The sequence below is a fragment of the Equus quagga genome, chromosome 11 (assembly GCF_021613505.1).
Source record: "Equus quagga isolate Etosha38 chromosome 11, UCLA_HA_Equagga_1.0, whole genome shotgun sequence".
Classification (NCBI taxonomy): Eukaryota; Metazoa; Chordata; class Mammalia; order Perissodactyla; family Equidae; genus Equus; species Equus quagga.
In genome coordinates, this window is record NC_060277.1 from 49,545,328 (window position 1) to 49,566,394 (window position 21,067).

At 36.4% G+C, this 21,067-nt stretch overlaps 1 long non-coding RNA gene across 1 annotated transcript; it reads right to left on the reverse strand.

The window, feature by feature from the left end:
- Positions 1-6,682: 6,682 nt before the first annotated feature.
- LOC124246477 (uncharacterized) lies at positions 6,683-20,525 on the reverse strand. The gene is made up of 4 exons (XR_006890501.1): positions 20,048-20,525; positions 10,945-11,044; positions 8,289-10,262; positions 6,683-6,969 (listed from the first exon to the last, which is right to left on the reverse strand). It is a non-coding gene; the product is annotated as an uncharacterized LOC124246477 (long non-coding RNA).
- Positions 20,526-21,067: the final 542 nt, after the last annotated feature.

The window sequence follows — 21,067 nt, forward strand, 5'->3', positions numbered from 1 at the left end:
GTCACTGGGGCTCCACCTGTCCAAGGCTGTGCCTTGTGTTTTGTATCACCAAGACTTTGGAGGGCCCCAGTCATTCATCATTTGCTCACACTGGTTACTGCTGAACTTCCCGGACATTTCCAGGGGGTCTGCTGCTTTGGTCCACATTCGGGGCCCTGGAATCATCAGGAAGGCTGACAGTATCTGTGCTGAAGGTGGAGCCCTCTGAGTGCCCCCAGGAAAAAGCCAGCTCCTGCAGGGTTCTTGCCATTTCTTGCCTCTGAGGCAAGGAAACGAAGGGATTGGCCACCTGTTTGGAATGAATAATCCCCAAAAAAGCCATCAACGTTAGTTCCTAGAGAACATTTATAACCACTAAAACATAGTTAACTGTGTAACACAGAGCCATGATAATAAACATCATAAGCAATATTCTGAAATTCGAAAATAATTTCCCCAGATTAACTATAGGTCATGAAATCATCTATCTAGCTATCCTATTTAAAATTATATTCTATTGTGTCTCCCATCAGAGGGCCTGAATTAACTTGTTCTCCGAATACATAAAGTAGCTCGAGACCTTTCTTCAGTTGCTTAAGAAAAAAATTTAATACTTGATTTTATTCTAATATTTTTGGGCCTGAAACTTCCTTTTTACTTAATTAAATGTGCATCTTTTAGTGATGGGAACAATGTCCCAATGTTTTCATATTGTTCTCTTTTATTTCAAAGCTCCTTAAGGATTTCATTCGTCCTGAATACGCAAATGCAGCAAGATGTTCATCTGGGGATAAAGTCACCCACCCACAGCCTCTTGCACAAGTGTGTGTGGACACAGATCTGATTCGAGTTCCACTTGCATCATGGCCATCCAGGATAGCGACTGCAGCACCTGTCAGAGGCTCCCTCTTTGCTTATCTTATAGGGCACGGTTGTACAGGGAGTGTCCTGCAGCCTGACTAGTTCTGTCAGAGTGGAACTCATGGACGCCTCAGGGGAAAGAAGGGAGCAACAGGTCCCCTTCCTCTAAAAACAGTCTATGTGAGAAAAACTAAGAGGCTCCTTGCCCGTCAACTCTGTAGACGAGTGCAGGGAGGAGAAAAGACAGAAGAAAAGCAGACATTGGTAAAATGGTAATGTTTATTTTGATACTATAGGTATCTTATAGAAAATAAATAATCAGATTTTTAAAAATGGAAAGATAAATAGGGATTCAAGGGGGAAAATATAGCACTCTTACATTAGTGAGTGAAACTGATGAGGTTAAAAAGAGTAAGTTTCTCTGGAATAGTACTTTAATAAGTTTTGCTATTTAACAGTTGGTAATTTAGAATTCTGAATTGTAGTCATTTGGGAAAGAAATATATCTTACTATACAATCACATCAAATAAAACCATATCACTAGGTATTGATAATGGTAATCATAGTAACCAATCCTAAGTTCCTGGAGGAAATATCAAGAGTGAAACCAAAAATGATGTTTTATACTTGTAAATAACTTCATAATTTTCAAAGTGTTTTCACTTACATGGTCTCATTTGACCTCACATCAGTTTATGAGATAGGCAAAACAATTTTTTTCATCTTTTTGCAGGTAGAAGATTGAAGCCTAGACCAGTTTAGTGACTTGCGCTGGGTTGTATGGCTGGGAAACAGCAAAACTAGGACTAGAACTCTGGACTTTTGCTTCCCAGCCCATTCGTATTTCCAATGGAATGATCATTCATAGCGCTACAGTTTCTGTCACCAAAAATAGTCATTAATTTTCAGAGCTGAGTAAAGCTTGTCCATGGAAAGGTATAATTCACAGTACTTATCCATACTGGATTGATGCATTTCGTGTTTGTCCCTTTTCAAATGTTGTTAAAATAATATGTGAATCAACTTAATAAACAGCTCAGCTCAGAACTTGCTTTTGGGTTCTCCAAGAGCCTTACTCCTCAATCATAGCTTAGTTCGCAGATGGCTGAGTGTACCATGTGAAGAGCATCACTTCCACCTACTCCGCCCTTTGACCCAGTTTCTACCAAAAGTTGGCACCACAGCTATTATATTGCATATATTGCACAAATTTTGAGATTAGTTTAAATGTGTCTCAGCAATTTTCAATCAGGCTATTTAATTCACTTTGAAAAGGGCAGAAGTAGGAAGAGACATATGCAAGGACATTGTCAGGTTTATTCTCTTCCTCACCTATTTCCTAGATCCATCCCTTTTCATCTAGGCCTAGGAGTAAATGTGCAGATGGATTAGGCTGGAAACTCTATCTGGGTCACACAGACCTTGAGAGGGCATATAAATGTCAGCTCTGAAGGATCCCCAGAAGCCATGGAAATTCCACATCTGACACTGTTCCATGGAGAACATTCTGCTTCACTTGGAAGTTTCTGGGTATCCCCTTTACTATCAGAAAAGGTCCACTTCTAGCACTTGTGAGCTCCAGGGTAGGAGTACAAATAGAGGCCTACGTACCATATGTCTAAGTATATAAATGTTATAGGTCAGGCTAACAGACTATAAAATTAAATATGTTCTCTTCTCCTACTGCAACAATAGTATGTCCATTAATAATAAAGTGAGTTACAGATCTTCCTCAACTTAAAATGGGGCTATGTCCCAATAAACTCATTACAAAATGGAAATACCATAAGTGGAAAATGCATTTAATACACTAACGTACTGAACATCCAGCTCAGCCTAGCCTCCCTTAAACGTGCTCAGAACACTGACATTAGCCTACAGTTGGGCAGAATCATCTAACACTAAGGCTGTTTTATAGTAAAGTGTTGAATACCTCATGTAACTTGTTGAATAATGTACTAAAAGTGAAAACCAGAATGGTTGGATGGGTACAGATGGTTTTAAGTGTGTCAGTTGTTTACCCTTGTGCTCACTTGGCTGAGTGGGAGCTGCAGATTGCTGACTGCCCAGCGTCATGAGAGTATCCTACTGCATACTGCTAACCCAGGAAAAAACTCAAAATCAAAAATTTGAAGTATGGTTTCTACCAAATGCCTATCACTTTCTCACCATGATAAAATTGAAAAATCATAAGTCGAACCATTGTAAGTCAGGAACCTTCTGTACATGTTTAAAGCTATGGCTGTTTGTTACTGGTAGTTGGCAAAATATAAAAGACATGAATTTAATTATTATTCTACATTTTAGAGATTTTTGTTGATGGGCCAGCAATGTTTAGATGAACAATAACATAAAAGTATATAATTTAGAAATTATTTATTTATTTATTTTAAAGATTGGCACCTGAGCCAACAACTGTTGCCAATCTTCCTTTTTTTTTCCTGCTTTATCTCCCCAAATCCCCACCATACATAGTTGTATATCTTAGTTGCAGGTCCTTCTAGTTGTGGCATGTGGGACGCCGCCTCAACGTGGCCTGACGAGCCGTACCATGCCTGCTCCCCGGATCTGAACCAGCGAAACTCTGGGCCGCCACAGTGAAGCATGTGAACTTAACCACTCGGCCACGGGGCCTACCCCTATAAATTATTTATAAATTGATTCATACCATGAATTTATTTTCCTTACTTTCATTAGAAAAATATCACTTACATTGCTTTAATCAAAATTTCTACATAAGTTGTGCTCTATTGAAAGTAAAGAGTTAAAGGACTAAAAATTAACTGTAACTATATTCAAAGCATTTAAAATTTGAATATGATTTCTTCAAAAATTAAATATAAAAAATAAAATTATTTTACATATATTATTTCAAAAAGTTTTCCTCTAAAATATTCAAAATGATATATTAAAATTAAAAGTCAAACTACAACTTCTAATTAATGCACATGAAAAATTTCAATCAAAATGATTTAGAGGCCAGCCCCGTGGCAGAGCGGTTAAGTTCGTGCACTACTCTTTGGCAGCCTAGGGTTTTGCCAGTTTGGATCCTGGCGCACACCTAGCAATGCTCATTAAGCCATGCTGAGGTGGCATCCCACATAGCAGGACTAGAAGGACCTACAACTGGAATATCCAACTATGTGCTGGGGGGCTTTGGGGAGAAGAAGAAGAAGAAAAAAAGAAGATTGGCAAAAGATGTCAGCTCAGGTGCCAATCTTTAAAAAAAAAAAGAGCATCAGTATCATACTTGATCATATTATATCTACATCAGCACTGTCCAACAGAAATATAGTGCAAGCCACATACATAACTTTTAATTTTTTACATTAAAAGTTTTTCTACATTAGAAAAAGTTTAAAGTAAACATAAAATTATTAAAATTAATTTTTGTAATATATTTCATTTAATCCAACATATTAAAATATTATTCCAACGTGTAATCAATATAACAACAATTGATGAAGGCTTTTGCGTTCTTTTGTTTCACACTAAGTCTTCTTCCGTGTGTACTTTATGCTTACAGCACTTCTCAGATGGACTAGCTACATTTCATGTGCCCAACAGCCATGTGTGGCTACGGCTAGCATATTGGACAGCGAGTATTCCTCAGTTGCTGTGTAAACTGTTGCAAATACCACATTGATTGGTGAGGGCCTTCGGACCCACAGATTGAAACACAAAGAGAAGCAAGAAAGTGGATGCTACACACTACCAGGAATGATGTTGAGAGGAAGAACTTGACGCACTAATTAATTTGTCTGTCTCTTCCACAAGGACTTCTACCACACATATCCATTGAAGCAGTATCCATCTCCAGTGTCAGCAGTGGCACAACTCACAAACCTTCCTGGGTGCAAGTGCCTTTTGTTTCAAAGGACACAGAATAGGAGGTTTGGAGAACTGAGATTCTCCTCAGGGCCTGAATGGGGTTAGGAACAAGAGTGGATTTTTGGGGTTATGGATCACACTGTGCAGCACTGAGCACCGGACAATGGGTAACAGAGATCCAACGTGCTTGTTAATAAATTTTTCTGTTGATATGTTTGTTGGGGCCCAGGGGAGGAGCTGCTCTTGCCCTGGTATGATGGAGGTACTGGACAGGGCAGCTGTAGACACGGCCAGGCTTCCCAGGAGCACATCACAATAGGAAGCGACTGGGCTAGACTGGGAGTCCAGGATCACACTAGTTTCTCCGAGTGTTGAGAGTTACTGAAGTGTTTGGCGTGAGGAAACTCACTGGTTCTATTTTCCCCTATGTTTTGCTTCTTGAAGCATTATCTTCAATATCAATATTAAACTTGAAAAAAGCAGGAATGGAAGAGAGGGAGATACCTTTTAACAGATGCGTGACAAATAATGACTGATCCAACCTCCCTCAGCAGCCCCTCACCTCCCTGCATACACGTCCCTTACCACACACACACATATAAACAGCTCCAGGGGGAAAAGTATTATTGTATTGCTTTTATGTCTTTCTTTTAAAAAATATGTATGATAAAACATGAACTGCAAGTAGCCGTTTGTTACGGTGGTTAAGACAGAATGCTCAGATTATAGGAAGTGTGTAACCTCTCTATGTGGAGCTGCCCACCCCGGTCTTGTGTTAGTCACCACTGGAACAGAAACATGTGATTCTAGGTTGAGGAGAAAGAGCTAATCAAGGCCTTTGCATTCATGACTCTCACATTTCCTGCAACTCTTTCTTCAAAGGTCACTTTCTTGGTAAGGCCTTTTCTGAGCATCATGTCTTAAACTGCACCACCACGTACCGCACCCCCACCCCACCCCCTGCATCCCCTGATGCATCTTCCTCCACAGCACTCACTAACCCCTGGAGTACTGGAGACTTTACCTGTGCAGCTCTTCATATCCCTCACTAAAATCCTCCACAACAATGAGAACTATTGTCCAGTTTGGTCACTGCTATAGCCCTAGAACCTAGAACAGAGCCTAACATAACAGAAGCCACTGAGTAAATAGTTATTGAATGAAGGAATCAATTAATCAGTGGGGTTTATCGTTCTGACACTAGGGAGCAACTATCCTTCACTTTTCCCAACTAAAACTGAAGGCACACACGCCTGTAAAAATAGCATAAACCTCTAAAATATTCAGGAACATGATAAAAGAAGGTAGTGGACTGGTAAATGGAAAGAATATTAGACTAGTAGTTAGAAATCACTTTTCACCTTACCTAAGCCACCTCCCAGCACTGTGATTTTGGGCAAGTCAATTAACTTCTCTAACATTTAAGCTCAGCCAGTTCTATATTTTAAGAGACTATGCTTTTTAAAAAACAAAAAACAAAGCATATTCCATTTTGCAAGGTTGGTATGTTCCAACTGGCAGAAAGATGTTGTCTGTAGTTAATAATGGTGGAATCTCTTGCCTACAAAATTTATCTGTCTTATCTACCCACAATGTTGACTGTAAATCCTGTTTGTTTGTTTACTTTTTGTAGACTTTTGATCAAAACTCTAAATCTAGCAAAATCTGAAATAATTATTCTTACGTTAGAAAAAATATATATATAACCATCTTTATATATCTCTTTTCAGGTTCCAGCTTTCACTATCCTGAGTTTTTAAATATTAAAATACTCAGCAATTTAAAAATTGCTTTTATCATGAGTGACCAGTTTTTTAGCTTTTTTTTTTTTAAATCTTGGATGTGATAGACTACGTTTGGCTTTAACATTATTCATTTATTCATTCTCACTCTCCACATACTCTGGGAATTCAAAAAATTGCAATGCATATTATGTTCATATTTTAGATTATGGAATACAGCAATGTTTTCTAGTTTATTATGAATATTTTAATTTCCAGATTTGTTCCATATAAGTTTATTAAGAATACTTTAATTTATAGGTTTTTCCCATATAAGTAACTCAGTTAACCTACAAATGAGAAAGAGAACAAGAAAGTGAAAGTAATCTTTTGGTCTCTGGGTTTGCTCAGGTAGCTGCATTCCATGAGTCCGTGGGCTTGGGGCTGCTCTCAGCTGGGAGGCTGAGATGGCTGGCTTCTCCTCCCATGTGGTCTTTCATCTTCAAGGAAGCTAACTGGGCTTCTTCACATGACCACAGCAGTGTTCCAAGAATTCAGTGAGTGGCAAGGCCAGGTCTAAGAGCACAAGTGCATGGATATGGTTAGCAGACCGTGGTCGGACTCAGAACGCACATGCTCCATTGAGTGCTGCTAACCTGATTTTTCCTGGGTGGTCAAATACCTAGATACAAAGATGCAGATTCTTTTCATGATTATTATTATTATTCTGAGTGGGCAGTTAGAGATATTTGTGGCATTTCAGTAAATTGGGCTATTTGGTGCTCTAAAGCCCTAATGTACAAACACTTATCAAGCATCTGTTTGTATTATGTTTGCTGGTGTCCCATTGGCCAAAGCTGATACGTGGGCAAATCCAGAATTAATTTGGAAAGGAACCCACAACTGCATGGATACTGGGAGGAACAATTCATGGGGCATTAATGTGACAATCTACCACAAGATCATTGAAAATTCAATATATAATTATCTTAAATAAATATTAAAATGGGAGCATATTTTGTCAATTAAAGATATCAACCTCAATGCATGGATCTTATTTTATATATTTAGTATTTGCATTTAATATATTAATTCCATTTATTATCAATATTACTTCATGTTTCATTGAATTCATGGATTTTTTTTAAAAGCATTGCTTTTTCTTTTCTTACATTACTCTGCTTCTGTATTTCATTGAATGTAATCAATTAATTTAACAATATTATCATAACAATTATATAGCGAGCCAAATGTTTTATTAGTACTTTTAAATTTTTTCTTTAGTCACAAAAGTTAACCATGTCAAAGGATCAAGAGAGGGTTAATATTTTAAACTATTTTTATGGACGAGTTCCTAATTTTAAGATGCTATTAAAAATTTAAAAAAACAAGTTGCATAGGTCACACAAAATATATCTACAGACTGAATTGGGCCCAGAACTATCAGTTTGGAAACTGTGGCTCAAAATAAAAGTAAATGCTAAAATTAATGTTTTAGCATAGCAAGCCAAATTTTGGCTCCATGCTAAGTGGTCCAGAGAGGTCTTAAAAGAGTTTAGAATGTTGTTTTCCACCATCTGCTATTTTCAAAATGAAATCCTCGACCTAATTTGGAAAAAAGATCAGCCATACAGCAGACTGTTACAAAATCATATACATATTCATTAGTGATAGGCATAAAATCAGTTTAATGTAGTTATACAGTTAAAATGTTATGCAAGAAAACTTGAATGCAAGTCTTTTAGCCAGAATAATTTTAATTCAGTGCCAATTGATAAAGTTGGCTAAATCAGGCCTATTTTATGATTACTAGTAATCACTTTGTGGAGGCAGAAATGGGATGGATAGGACCGTGCTACTCAAAAGTGTGGTCTGCAGACCAACATCAGCCTTACCTGGGAACTTGTTAGAAATACAAAATCTTAGGCTCCATGCCAGACACACTGAATTGAAGTCTGCAATTTAACAAGATTCCCAGGGGCTTGTGTGCACATGAAAGTGTGTGAAGCACTGGCCTAGGAAATCTTTCTTGGCTAAAAGTTGTCTTGTTCAAAGGCGCTGGGAAGGACATCATCAGTAAGCTCCTGGTGGTAGAGATGCAGGACGAGTACTTGGAGCAGGGCGCTGACCCTGGCCTTCACGAGAGCAGAGAGGTTTGAATTGGCCATGGAGACCCTTGCAGATTTGTTATGCTGCTGCTCCTCAAGCAGCTGAGAACTATTTTCATATGAACGCCAGTTTCCTGAGAGGACACACAGTCTCCGCAAAATTCCTGCTGTCAATAAGTTTTGCTGAAACTTACTCCCAAAACTCTCACCAGCATTCCATTTTTTGACTCAACCTAATGGTTTCCCTGAAAGCCTCATGAAGCAGCTCTGTGTAGCAGCTTTCTGCTGCCCTTTCGGAGCCGTGGTGCCACGCAGGATTGCAGGCCTGGTATCCTTTCAGTGCCTCGCTGCAGGAGGCATGTGGTATCAGTATGTCCCATTGCTGGTCATGTTAACTTGATCATTTGGTTAAGGTACTGTCTGCCAGTTTTCCATTCTCAAACTTCCTTTTCCCTTTGTAAGTAATATGATCCCTGGAATGATGTTTCAGATTGTGTGAATATCTTGTTCCTTAACAATCCTTCAACCAATCATTTTAGCATCCATTGATAATTCTAGCCAGAATCAATTACTATGGTGGTTGGAAAATCTTGGCTTTTTACTCTTATCCCTTCTTCTGCATTTATTGGTGAGCATTTGTGTCAAAAGATACACAGATGTCACTCATTTACATTACTTTTATAGGAGTTGTAGGATGCCAGCTACTTCTACTTACATCTTCTCATTGTATAATTATTTAAAGCCTGTGGAATAGGAAGCAGTAAGTTGGAAATACCCAAATACCGGGTAAGGTAGCGTTAGCTTCTGCTTTCCTTACTAGTCACATGGAGTTTTACAGGATTTGTGCTCCGTGATATCAAGGAGGACAGATACTGTGTCACTCACAGCCAGTCAGGGCATATTCACACATTTCAAGCAATCATCGCTTGGTTTTAGTTGTTTTGTAGTCACAATGTTTTATTTTTTGCCTTCTTATTCTTTCTAACTCTGTTATTATTCAGCTTTACTCTTTAGCCCCCACTTTTCTACTCAGATGAAATGTCTGCTCATTTACTTCTGTACTGCTACACAATTTTGAATAAAATCCTTAAGTATCAGTTATAGTGAATAGAGATTTTTATAAATATTCACCAGAAACTATAACCTACTTTTTCCTAGCTAGTAAATTAGTAAAGCTCAATCTTCATAGTGCTATGGGCTTATTTATTTTTGGCAAATGGTTGCCAGGAGAGTGGAGGGTGGCACTGGTGATTAGATGAGCTAAGATGCCTGGCGTGCGTGTGTGTAGAGCCGGTCACTATTCCCGTCACCACCGGCAATCTTGTCAAGTTAACAGGCCTGAAAGAGATTGTGATACATTCCTTTAGTCTCTATTTTCTAGATATATCTATCATATCTACTTATCCATCCATCCACTCACTCAACATTTGCCATCTATATTGACTATCTAGTCATCCAGGCACTGCTCTTAGTACCACAGATACAAAGATGAATATGATAACTAACTCTTATTACTGTGTAGGGATAACTCCTTCTCTAAGGCCTTCTCTCTTCTCCTTCCCAGTTATTTCCCCCAAAATGTAAGCATAGGTTCATGTTGTCCTCCTCAGTGCTGGTGCAGATCAAGGCTCCTTTTGAGGACTCTTATGCACGTCTGCTGCTTCTGGGAAGCCGAAAATTGCTGTGCAGCATCTCTTGGGCTCTCCTTTTAAGACCATTTATTGGAAGAATTGCATGTTTCTCTCACCTGCTGTGAAATGACTGAATGGGAAACACGATATAGGGAGAAGAGAGAGAAGTATTTTTTGTGAGGGAATAGACAAAATTTCTAAAGAAAATTTATATTTTCCTTTCCCAGTATATCTCTATGACAGAGAAAATAATGTTAATGGAATATCTAATCAGAGATGAGAGAATAGAGTTCATGTTATTCTTTTAAAGAACAATGAAAACAATGAACAATTCTAAGTTATCTAAATTACATTTGCGGTGGCTTAATCTGTACAATCCTGTTAAGTTGTCTTGGTGTTGGGGGAGGTTTTTCTACATGGGAATATACTACAGAAACTAGAATAATAGAATTTTTCCCCAAGGAAAGAAATAGTTATCAATGGTTACTCCCTTTTTGTACATACAAACTAAATCTTAGAACATTATATATGGTCACTTAATTCAATTATGACTGAAGAGAGAGAGATCACAATATCTCTTAAAACATCTTTTCAATTTCCAATAAAAATAACTTACTCTCTTTTAAGCAAGTTTATTGGCAGTTAACGATATCAGAGGTAAAAATGCCTTGCTTGAAATATACTTTAATATTCATTATCTCATTTGACCCACATAACCATTATAAAAAGCAGATAGAGAATGCATTCTCTCCATTTATCAGATGAGGAGATTGAGGCATAAAGAGACTAGTGACTTGCCCATGTCTACATACCTGAGGGTCAGAGCTGGACTGAGGCCTCTTGATTCCTGGTCCAGGATGCTTTGCCTTGTAACCCACTATCTTCCTAGCTGCTCTTCTTAAAATCTATGATCTGTTGCAGACAAAATGCCAAAGGAAAATCTTAGCAGTAAAACAAGCAAGCTACTAGTTAGGATCTAATAAAATATGCTGAAAATATGTTGCTTTCCTTTAGTCTTACACTTATTTATCAAGATCAAAAAAGAATAAATGCATACCACCAGAAATTTACCATGAGACCAGTTATTTCACAGTTTTGTGCTCAACAGTGATTCACGTATCATCTTTTATTTGGAAATCTTTTGTACTATTCTGGACCAAAACCTTACTAATAATACAAGAAATGTTGCTGAATCTAATTTGTCTTTGGCAATTAAAATTTGTGAGTTTGTTCATCAGTTAAATTAGCTCTACCAGATAGACCTTATTATACACAGACTTGATTTAGTTTCTCCGTAAAATGATTTTCTTAGCTGGGCATGAGGACATAACATTTTTTTCACTTTCTATTTCGATTTTATATCTTGGGAGAATTTTATCATCCTTTATATCCTATTCACTGCCAAATGCCTGCAATTTAATTCTATATACCATGCTCTGGCCAGGACAGCATTTTCCAATTTGTGAAGAAACTTTTCTCCAAAGAATACCTGTTGGCCCCAGATATGAAATTAACTGATGTCAATTATTCAAAAAAAAAAAAAAGTTACGGAAGGCAGCAATGGGGTGGGGAAATCATTCTTGATTTGATTTTCAAAAAATAATGGGGTAGCACCCTGATCCTCCTCAGTGAGATTGTTCCATACATTTTATAATAGAATTAGAGTCTTTTGTCACAGTCTGTGTTCCACCCTGGGATTACCCAACTTTCTAAATGATTAAAAAAAATTTTCATATGTTAAGGTTCACTCTTTGCTGTAAAGTTCTACGGGTTGTGAGAAACGCATAGTGTTATTTATCTACCATTATGGTATCACACAGAATAATTTCACCACCGTACTAGGCATATTCAACCTCCTCCCATCTCCCTGAGTCTCTGGAAACCACAGATCTTTTTAGTGTCTCTATAGTTTTGCTTTTTCAGAAATATCAAATAATTGGAATCATATAGAATGCAGCCTTTCTGGACGGGGTTCTTTCACTTAGCAATGTACATTTAAGTTTCATCCATGTCTTTCATGGTTTCACAGCTTCTTTCCTTTTGTTGCTGAATAATATTCCATTGTATGGATGTACTACAATTTGTTTATCCTTTGACCTATTGAAGAGTAGCTTGGTTGCTTTCAGTTTTTGGTGATTATGAATAAAGGCGCTATAAACATGTGCAGGTTTTATGTGGATATCAGTTTTCAAATCAGTTGGGTAAGTACCCAGGAACACAATTTCTGGATTGTATGGTAAGGCTATGTTTAGCATTCTAAGAAGCTGCTAAACGTTCTTCCAAAGTGGCTGTATAATCTTGCATTCTTGCTGTCAATGAATAAGATGTCCTGTTGCTCTATAACCTCACTAGCAATTGGCATTGTCAGTTTTCTTGGAATTTAGCCATTCTAATAGGCAGGTAGTGGTATCTCAATGTAGTTTTAATTTGCAGTTCTTTAATGACAAATGACATTGAGCATCTCACATATTTATTTGCCATCTATATACTTTCTTTGATGAGTGTCCAGATCTTCCATTTATTTTTAAATGGAGCTGTTTCTCTCATTATTGTTGAGTTTTAAGAGCTCCTTATATAGTTTGGATACAAGTCCTTATCAGATAAGACTTTTGCAAATATTTTCTCCAAGTCTGTGGCTTGTTTTTTCATCCTCTAAACAGTTTTTCATAGAAGATTTTTATTTTAATGACTTAATTTTTTTCTTTCATGGATTGTGCCTTTTGTGTTGTATCTAAAAACTCATCTCCAAAACTAAGGTCACCCAGATTTTAACCTATGTTTTTATCTAGAAATTTTATTATTTTGCATTTTACCTTAGGTCTATGATCCAATTTATGCTAATTTTGGTGAAAGATATGTGGTCTCTGTCTCAGATTTTTAATTTGGCTTTGTGTTGTATAGGGACATACAATTTTTCCAACACCATTTGTTAAAAGACTATCTTGGGACTGGCCCAGTGGCATAGTGGTTAAGTTCGGCACACTCTGCTTCAGCAGCCTGGGTTCATGGGTTTGAATCCCAAGTGTAGATATACACCACTCATCAAGCCATGCAGTGGTGGTGACCGACATACAAAATAGAAGAAGATGGGCACAGATGTTAGCTCAGGGCCAATCTTCCTCACTCCAGAAAAGAAAGACAATCTTTTTCCCATTGAATTGCCTTCATTCCTTTGTCAAAGATCAGTTGACTATATATGTGTAGATCTATTTCTGGGCTCTATATTATTTCCATTGTTCTATGCGTCCATTCTTTCCTCAATACCCCACTGTCTTGATTACTGTAGCTTTAGAGTAAGTCTTGAAATCAGGTAGTTTTAAGTTCTCCAATTTTGTTCTTCTTAAGTATTGTGTTAGTCATTCTAGGTCTTTTCAATTTCATAAAAAACTTTAGCATCAGTTTTACCAATATTTACAAAACAGCTTTCTGGGATTTTGGTTGATGTTTCATTGAATATGTAGATCAGGTTGGAAAGAACTGACATCTTAACAATGTTTAGTCTTCCAATCAATGAACATAGAATATTATCTCTCTCCATTTATTTACATCTTTTTAAATTTACTTCATTAGGGCTTTGTAGTTTCCATAAATAGATCTTGTATATAATTTAGATATATACCTAAGATTAATACCTAAGTATTCTATTTTCTTAGATGCCATTGTAAATGATATTGTTTTTTAAATTTTAAATTCCAATTGTTTATTACTAGTAAAGCAACTAACTTTTGTATATTATCCTTGTATCCTATGAACTTCCTATCTTTGTTTATTGGTTTAAAGAGTTTTTGTTGTTATTGTTCCTTGGGATTTCCCACATAGATAATCATGCCATCTGTGAATAAAGACAGTTTTATTTCTTCTTTTCCAATCTGCCTACATTTCCTTTTCTTGTCTTATTGCACTGGCTAGGACTTCTAGTATGATACTGAATAGGAGTAGTGAGAAAAGATATTCTTGCTTGTTCACCATTTTAGGGAGAAAATCTCTAGTTTCTCACCCTTAAGTATGATGTTGGCTGTAAGTTGTTTGTAGAAATTCTTCATCAGGTTGAGAAAATTCCCTTTATTCCTTGTTTGCTGAGAGTTTTTATAATGAATGAATGATGGGTTTTGTCAAATGTCTTTTTGTATCACAATAAAATCAATACGACTTTTCTTCTGTAGCCTGTTGATATGATGGATTACACTGATTTTTGGATGTTGAACCAGCCTTGCATAACTGGAATAAATCCCAATTGATCTTGGTGTCTAATTATTTTTATAAACTATTGGACTCAATTTGGCAATATTTTATTGAGGATTTTTACATCTATGTTTACGAGAGATTTTGGTCTGTAGTTTTCTTTTATTGTAATATCTTTGTCTGGTTTTGGTATTGGGGTCATGGTGGCTTCATAGAATGAGTTAGAAAGTTCCCTCTGCTTCCATTTTCTGGAAGAGATCGTAGAGAATCGATATCATTTCCTCCTTACAGGTTTGGTAGAATTTACCAGGGAAATCATCTGAGACTGGGTGCTTTCTTTTTTGGAAGGTTATGAATTATTGATTCAATTTCTTTAGTAGATACAGTTCTATTCAGATTTTCTATTTCTTCTTGTATGAATTTTGGTAGCTTATGTCTTTCAAGAAATTGGTCCATTTCACCTAAGCTACTAAATTTGGGGGCACAGATTTGTTCAGAGTATTCATTCATCATCCTTTTAACGTCGCTGAGACTAGTAGTGATGACCAATCTTTCACTTCTGATGTTAAAAATTTGTGTCTTCTTTTTTTCTTAGCCTGACTAGAGGTTTGTCAAATTTATTGATATTTTCAAAGATGTGGCTTTTGGTTTTGTTGATTTTATCTGTTGTTCTCATTTGTAATTTCACTGATTTTACTCTAAGTTTTATTTCTTTTTTTCTGCTTGCTTTAGACTTACATCACTCTTCTTTCTCTAGTTTCCTAAGGTGGAAGCTTAATGATTTTAGATCTTTTTTCCTAATATAGTCATTCAATGCTATTAAAAAAACCTCTCTAAGCACTGCTTTAGCTTCATCCTATAGATTTTAACGTTATACTTTCATCTTCATTTAGTTAAAAATATTTTTAAGGGGCCAGCCCGGTGGCGTAGTGGTTAAGTTTGTGCACTCCGCTTGGACAGCCCAGGGTTTGCAGGTTGGGATCCCAGGCATGGACCTACACACCACCCATCAAGCTACACTGACGCAGCCTCCCACATTCAGAATGGAGGAAGCCTGGCACATGTTGAGGCAGTATCCCACATACAGAATGGAGGAAGACTGGCACATGCTGAGGCAGCATCCCACAGACAAATTGGAGGAAGATTCGTAGGTATGTTAGCTTGGGGACAATCTTCCTCAAGCAAAAAGAGGAAGATTGGCAACAGATGTCGGCTCAGGGCCAATCTTCCTCATCCAAAAATATATATGTATATATTTTTAAATTTCTCTTGAGATTTCTTCTTTGGCCCATCTGTTATTTAGAAACATGTTGTTTAATCTCCAAATATTTTGAGGTTTGTCCAGTTATCTTTCTGTTATTGATTTCTAGTTTAATTGTACTTTGGTCAGAGGACATACTTGGTGTGAGTATAGTCTATCTTTGTGAATGTTCCATACATGCTTGAGAAAAAGGTGTATTCTGTTGTTGTTGGGTGGAGTATTTTATGTCACTTAGATCAGGCTGCCTGATAGTGTTGTTTAGGTCAACTATATCCCTACTGATTTTCTGCCTGCTTGACTTATCAACTACCGAAAAATAGATGCTGAAGTCACCAGCTATAATAATGGAGTTTTCAATTTCTCCTTGCAGCTATATTAGTTTTTGCCTCATGTATTTCGACATTCTCTTATTAGATGCATACACGTTAAAGATGTATTATTTTCTTTATATTTTGCTGAACTTGATAAATTTTAAATGGATTTTTACATCAATGTTCATGAGGAATGTTAGACTATAATTTACATTTCTTGACAAGTCCTTGTTAGATTTTGCTATCAAAGTTATGCTGACATTATAAAATGAGTTAAGAGGAGTTACTGTCTCTTCTATATTCTGAAGAAATCTGTGTAAGATCAGTATTAGTTCTTCCTTAAATGTTTCATAGAGGGCAATGATAGTATCTAGGCTTGGAGCTTTTTGTTGGGACATTTTAAAATTATAAACATAATTTCTTTCATAGTTCCAGGGCTATTCAGATTTTACATTTCTTCTTGTTTCAGTTTTGAAAAATTCCACTTTTCAAGGAACTAGTCCTTTTATCCAATTTATTAAATCTTATAGCATAAAGTTCATAATATTACCTTATTATCCTTTTAGTGCCTGTAGGTTCTATAATAATAACTTTCATCTCTATTTTTTTTGTTTAGCCTGGCATACAGTTTATCAATTTTCTTAATCTTTTCAAAGAATCTACTGTTGGCTGTGCTGATTGCTAATTTCCTCAATTGGCTATTTTCTGTTTCCTTTTATTTCTGCTCTTTATTATTTCTTCTACTTACTTATATTCCAATTTACTTATTTCCCCCATCTCTCTAAGGTAGAAGCTTAGAATACTGATTGTAAATCTTTCTTCTTGTCTAATAAAAGTATTTAAAATTATTTATTTCTCTAAAGGCTACTTTAGCTGAATCCCACACATTTTAGTATGTTGTGTTTTAATTATTACTCAGTTTGGGATATTTTCTCATTTCTAACGAATTCTTTTTTAACCTATGAGTTATGTAACATCATGTTGCTTAATATACAAGTAGTTAGCAATTTAATAGGTATTTTACTGTTATTGATTTCTCATTTAATTCCCTTGTGGTCAGAAAATATAGAGTATATTATTTCAACTCTTTGAAATTTATTGAGAATTATTTGATGGCCCATAAAATCATAGATCTTTGTGGATGTTCCGTGTGCACTAAAAAGAATGTTTATTCGGCAGTCATTGGATATAGTATCCCTTAAACCTCAACCAGGTCGAGTGGTTTACACTGTGATACAAATCTATATTTTTGCTTATTTTTTGTTCATTTATTCTACCAATTATAAGAGAAGGGTATTAAATTCTCTAACAATGCTTTTGAATTTGTCAAGTTTTTTCCTTAGTCTTTAAAAAAATGGCTTCATGTATTTTGAAGCTGTTATAAGGTGCTTACCTTTTACTGACCCTTTTCTCTCTTCTAGCTTTGGTCTGCCTACCTTTTCACCTTTTTAAGTCAGAAAAAGAAAAACCCTTCTATCATGTTTCAGGGACTCCTATTTGGAGTTTTTCTGTAATATATATCCAGATATAATGCTAAAGGATACAAATAGTATGCTTGAAAAGTACAAGATACCATGGAGGTGCATAAAATAGGGAACTAACACATAAGCTGTGAAATATATGAGCTTGAAAGAAGGACTTAAGCCAGAGATACACAATTGGGAGTTATAAACAGATGGCAATCAATGCCATGAGAACAGATCAAATAATTTAGATAGGAAGTATAATATAAGAAAAAAAGAAGACTATAATGCAATCAGAAATAATTCTAACATTCAAAGGTCAGAAAGAAGAGGAGCTGGTGAAAAAGAATGAGAAAGAGGGACGAGATATATAAATGATGCTAGAAGAGCCAATATTTTCCCTCAGTTGTTATTTGTCTTTTAGTTTTGTATACAGATTCTTCAGGGTCAAGGCTGTTTCTCCAAGGTCTGAGGGAGGTCTTTCACTTTTGTGTGGTCATTCATTTTGCGTGAGTCCCACTGCAGAGCTGCTGGGCCCAAAACAATACAGTCATTACTAGCAAATTTTTTTAAATTCATTCACTTATAGCCATTTTCCTTAAGGCAGTCTCAAAGTATCAGGATGGCTGCTGAAGAATGGCTTCTGGAATCAGTTAATGCTCAGAATGCTGGCCTGGAACCCAAGAGTTGGGTTTTTATACTAAGTCCTAGAAATACAGCCAGTTTATTTCCTTTATCACAGTGAATTAATTTCCTCGCAGAGGCCCCTTTTGTCTTCTCCTCCGGTGAAACCAGACTGATCTTTAGTCATGACAACAGCAGGGTGAAGAGGCATTCTCCTTAACACTTTCCATTTATTATCAGATTTCTTGGTCAAGGTTGACATCACTGGTCAAGATGGTGATGTTATAGGATATAGTAAATTAAGTAACTGGAAACCCAGACAATATTCAGTTGAGAGTGACAGAACTTTCTTCGGTGTAACCAAGCCAGGAAGAACTGGCAGAGATGCCACAGTTTGGGACTGTTATCACTATGACCTTGAATGAAAGACCTGAAATGTGGTTACACAGCCTTGATACTAGTATGGCTATGTGAAGAGAGATTGGAGCAACGGCGTTGACCTATAAAACAAAAAGAATAGAGACTGGGTGTACAGATGTACCTACTGGGTGACCCCCGAATAATGAATATACAATGCAAGATATTTGTGGGTGAGATTCTTGGGAAGGGAGGAGCATCTGTTCCTGGAAGTGTGGATCAGAACTGCTCAGGGTTATACAATTTGAAAGACCATGAGGCATTCTGATGCATAATTCTGGTGGAACTAACTTATCCTGAGCTTCCAATATGCCCTGTTAAAAATTACTGTAATAAATCCAGTATAAGACAAATAAACTGGGAAAATATATTTGCAACATATACAGCAAGCTGTTTATAATCTTATTACATAAGATCTCTTTTAAATCTATAAAAATACAGACAATAGAAAATGTGCACAGAATGCAAATAGTCAATTCTCAAAAGAAAGAAACTAAAACGCCAATAAACATGATGAACTGTTAAGTAACAATGAAATATCAGTATTTGCCTATCAGATTGGTAATGATTGCAAAGCATAATTAAATTCAGTAAGGAGAACAGAGTGTGGGGAAATGAGCACACTTTCATAGATTTTGGTGGAATTGTGAATTGATACAACATTTTTGGAGGATAATCAGGCATCACGTATCAACATTTTTAAAACTCCCTGACCCAGAAATTCCCCTTGTAGAAATTTATGCTAAGAAATAATTAGACAAGTTCACAAAATTGTGTATAGAGGGCTACTAATAGCCAAATTGATATTATAGCTCACACTGGAAACCACCTAAATGCTCATATATATTGTACTGGTTAAATAAATTATGGCATATCCATATGATGAAATATTAAGCACTTCTGATGTATCATTAAGTCTTTAAAAATAAGATTATGGAACAGCATTATAATAAACAACCCTTTGTATAAAGAAAAAAGAGCTTATATAAGCAAGTAAAAATCTGGACAAATAATCTCTATTAAGAATGAAAGATGAGATTATGGGGGGATTTTCACTTCATTGCATTGTCACTTTTTCAACTCTCATGCATTATCAGGAGAATATATGTCCATTTAATAAGATAAAAATAATTGTATACAAGGTAGCAAAAAAGTAAACATCTTAAAAATTCTAAAATGAAAGATGCCTTACGGCAAACACTGTAATTCCAAACTAGTTAAGAACGTCTATTATGTCATGGGTACTTTTTCATCCTTGTGGAGTTGGGGAGGAGTGGTGAGCAGAATAGAACAAAAGACTGGAACTAACAGACAGTAATTAGTATCATTGAAATTTTCTCCATTGTCTATATTATCCATTTATCAAAATTTACTTCTGTGAGACTGAGGGTCTTTCTACAGTTCTGCTTTATCAGACTACTTCCTTCCACTCCTGATTCAAGAGGCTCCCAGGTTCACTGTTCTTTGAAAGCACAGGTTGCTGACACTATTGCAACATGGAAAGAGGGAAACGCTAAGAAGAAAAAAATGGATAGCTTGATTCATGTTGTTAACTCTGTATAAGCTGTAAGACATTTAAATATATTTTGCTCTTTTATAGAAAATCTTTTTTTATTATAATCATATCCTCTCTGTTAGTTTTTGTAGATAACTGTACCTTATTTGGATTCAGTCCACACCAATGAATTCTCTGTTCTCAAAATTTTGCAGATACTATGGATACTCATGTTTGATGTTGTCGTCATGATGCCACCAAGATCTTGGTTAAATGGCTGTCACCGCAAGTGAGTGGCCATGCAAGTCTCCTTCCCGTTGCACAAACACACCAGGTGGCCTTTGGTGCTGGTTAGTCACTGGTACTTGTAAACCACTTGTGAACTGAGTGTTGGATTGCTAGTCTCCATGTTGGGTAAGAGGACTTCAGAGCAGGTAAGTTCTAGGGCTCTGGTTCCGGACGTATGTTTGGACAGCTCAAAAGTGCAAATAAACAGATTATTTTCCAGGTGGAGCATGGAGGAAGTGTAAGCGTCACTCCTGACTTAGATTTGTCATCACTTGTCTAGGGTTTTCTTATATGGGACAGGCGCCCCCTAGTGAATAGAGGGACTTAAATTGGCCTCCACTGCAAGAGAGAGACTGGGGAAACAGCTGAAGCAGTTTCAACAATTTCACATTGTGTTAAACAAGATGTTGAGGTTTTGTGTGTGTGAATGGGGGTGAGGGTAGGGGTCTGTTCCCCGTAAAAAGAATCTAGGATTTTACAATATAAAAGTAGTAATCAATTTTCTAGGTGAAGTTCAAACTAATCTGAACTTTGCTAATCATCAAAGTACATGAATAGAACATTGATTTTTATCCACTAGCCAAATGTAGAGACTTCACTAGATTTTTTTTCTGTAGCTACTAGAATCTGTCTGATACACAACTTGGGGTTGAGACTTCAGAGACCATAATTTCAATCCAAAAAACTTTAACCTGGAAAATATATTCGATAAATTACATTTTATTTGGTTAATTTCAAGAATGGAGCATTTCCTGGAGACTTTGGTTCCTTAAGTGATACAATAAATCAGTTATTTTTAATTACCTTCTTCTCTCCCTAAAGCTCCTGCCACTTATAATAGTCTTTATTATGCTCTGACAGAAGTATAAATTATAATTTTGTCATCATTACATT